General features: G+C 38.2%; 1 long non-coding RNA gene across 1 annotated transcript; it reads left to right on the forward strand.

Annotated features, from left to right (window-relative positions):
* Nucleotides 1-1,537: 1,537 nt before the first annotated feature.
* LOC308176785 lies at nucleotides 1,538-2,967 on the forward strand. The gene is made up of 3 exons (XR_013938597.1): nucleotides 1,538-1,811; nucleotides 1,978-2,087; nucleotides 2,650-2,967. It is a non-coding gene; the product is annotated as an uncharacterized lncRNA (long non-coding RNA).
* Nucleotides 2,968-3,355: the final 388 nt, after the last annotated feature.

Below are 3,355 nucleotides of genomic sequence, written 5' to 3' on the forward strand. Positions count from 1 at the left end.
TGTATCAATATTGTATTGTATACTTGGAGTGCACACTGAAAAATCAATCTATTGCTTTAGTGACTGATGCCTGCTTATTTTGCAGTTTTCGCTGTCCTCAAATGTGCTAATTATGTTAGTTATTGCTATGGTGTTTGAACAAGTTTGTGCTGAATGGCTTTGTGGCTTCATAAATCACCATCAAACATAAAAAGGCCCCACTTGTACAAAAAAAATCTGCAACAAAATCCTGCCATAAGTTCAGACAGAAAATGTTTAAGACTGAGAATTTGTCTTGATTCTTCCCACAGTTCCTGTAATGAATGCGGGTCTTAGAAGTGAAAGAATTGGTAATACCCAAATACTGAAGATCTCAACAGTAGAAGGAATTGAAGTCAGAATTGTCACACATAGAATGTCTAAATGTTATATATCAGGTCCCCCAAAATAATTAAAAAAAAAGATTCAAAAGAATTAATAAACGCCGTAGGAAGCACAGTTGTGTGTCTGTCTCTGTTGCTTGTGTATTCAGAGTGGGTTCACACTCAGTGAGGATGTAGACTGTCAAGGATATGTGTTGTCACACATTTACATGACCTGAAGACCAAGGACTTTTAAAGACCTACTTGTTATTGCAAGATTCACAGTACAGTTATAAGAGCTAGCAATCTTGGATTCTTTCATTTTATTCACAGCTGAATAATTACTTTGCTCTGTGATGCTGTGTAAGTCATTTCCTGGCCAGCAAAGGATAGAAGGATTGATATTAAATATAGAGTATCCATGAATGGTGATAAATTCAACGTCAGTTTGAGGAATCATACCAAGCAAGTCCAAAAAAAGAGTGGATGAGTCAGAAATTTTGACATCAGAGAAAATAGTTCATTCAGTTTTAACCTAAAACATGGAAAAGTCATCTCTCCTAGTTGGATTTTTGAAATATACAGGTAAATATGTTGCCATTTTATTTCCAGAATGCTGGACTAACAGACTTTAAAAATGGAAACATGAAATAGAATGAACATACAGCATTCAAAGAAAACAAATTGGATCCAATGAAAAAATCTCAGTAAAGATGACAGGAAGAAAGAAAAAGGAATAATGTGCAATTGATTAGAAAATGAAAAGCAAAAAATGTACTGTAATTAAGGTAGCAAGACAGCTACTTGATTTTAATTGCAAATAATTTCTCTGTGTTTAGTAGCTCTTCCAGGGCTGAAATAAATATGGTTATTCTCTAGATTAAGAATGTCACCATTTAAGACAGAATTTTCTATCAAGTGTCTAGAATTTTGCAATCACAACCTTTTAGAAACTAAAGTAGCAGATGTGCTCCAGCAGTCAAGCTTCTTATGAACTGCAATACACTTTCTAGAATAAAGCTGCAAAAAGATTTAAGAGCAGTTGAAAAGTAGAATTTTACTTGAATGTAGGTCAATAATCTATAAAGGTTTATTTATTTATTTATCTATTTATTTTTTTATTTATTTATATATTTTCTGAGTATGTTATCCTACTCTATTTTTTTTTTGGATGTAGAATTTTGACCTAGTTTTCTAGTGTCTAATTTATTTCTACGATATACTATTTTCACACCAGTGAGGCAGCAACAGTTTTAGCATCATGAAGACTTTTAAAAAAGTTATTTAACGATGATTCTCAAAGCCTGTGATATGCAGTTTATTTTGTTGCTCTTTGCATTGTTATCCTGCAGTACTCAGAGCCTGGATATGAACATGAAAGAGGAGTGGAGAGGAGAGGAGCAGAGAGGAGAGAAAAAAAAATAAAATAAAAAGAAAGCCAATGACAACAAAACCCTCCTACTGCAATCTGTGAGTCACTCATATTATTTTGCTACAGCTTCACTACCCAGAATTACCCTATGGTATTTTGCTGATTTTTTTCTTCATTAGGCTATTGAGAAACCAAATGGGAAATTGAGGATGAGCTTGTTTCTGACAAAAGCTTTCTCTAAACTTCAGTTTGTGTATTTGACAGGGAATGAAGGCTGCAGAATACACAAATTTCACAGCTTTGAAGGAAGTGAAACAATATTAGGAGCAAGGTTTAGTGCTTCAGCTCCTAAGGGAAGAAGAGAGGACACACAGGTCAGTTTTAGATTCCTCTGGCAGTCTGCTTAGGGACTACCCAACACTCTGGGCTTGAAAGATTATAGAACATTGCCCACTCTCCTCTTCTGTCCTCTGGCTGTTTCCCCAGAAAATCCTTGTTCTGGGAACTGCAAAAGAAGGCAATTTTATTTTATTTAATGGATAATTTCTCTATTGTGTCAGCTCTCCACAGGGGAGATACTTGTGGGCTCAGAAGTCATTTAAGATGCTCATAAATATTTGAAGGAAGCAAACTTAAACTCAGAATATTGCTGTTATCACTACGTAGCTGTGGCTGGAGAGGTGGTCAGAACCAGGTTCAGATGTATGAATAGGGAGACTTGTGAAGTCACAGACAGCTCAGTTTGCATATCTGAAACGCAAGTGGCTGGTGGGGCATGGTGTGAAAATGCCTTTATTACAAGGAACTTAAGCTAAAACTAGGAGGCCACCACTTAACACTTTACTGGTAAACAGCTTTGTTATGAACATTCATAATGATGCTGTGAGGGAACAAGGGTGCATGGGCTCTCTCAGGGACACACTCTCTCTAACACAGATTGTGAAGATCATCACATCAGATTCTCCACCAAACTGCTCTGATGAGCAGTGTCATCCCTGGACAGCTGGCAGGATATGTGAGTACAGCTGAAATATGCTTTTAGATTCTGCTTTTCAGGTCTACCCCCACAAGTATCTGTGACAGTAGGGGCTAATGCCATTGCTGAGGATCACAGATGTCAACATATACCAACAGTGGAAGAAGAGAGTGGGGAAAGCGTGCTTACTTGCCATGTGAGGAACTGGCTAGATCCCTGTGACGTGTGGATACTATGCATATGTTCACTGCAACTGAGGTTCACAGGCCTGAAAACAAGCTGAGGCACACCTTTTCAGCTGCAATAGTCATGAGGATCATAAGCACCTTTATTAATTATGTCAGCACAGTTGGACATTTTGCCTTTGTGAACTCCAGTGATGATAGATAACTGGGGTGTTACCAGACAGTGGTAAGTTGGCAAGTGCTTTGCAAAATTTAATTTACAAAAGCAGAAGGTGCTTAACAACATAGAATGGCTCGGGTTGGAAGGGACATTAAAGACTATCTAGTTCCAACAACCCTGCCATGGGCAGGGATGCCACCCACTAGATCAGGTTCCTCAGGACCTCATCCAGCCTGGCCTCGAACACCTTCAGGGATGGGGCATCCACAGCTTCTCGGGGCAACCTGATCCACTACCTCACCACCCTCTGAGTGAAGAATT

This window comes from Anser brachyrhynchus (assembly GCF_964034855.1).
Source record: "Anser brachyrhynchus genome assembly, chromosome: 1".
NCBI lineage: Eukaryota > Metazoa > Chordata > Aves > Anseriformes > Anatidae > Anser > Anser brachyrhynchus.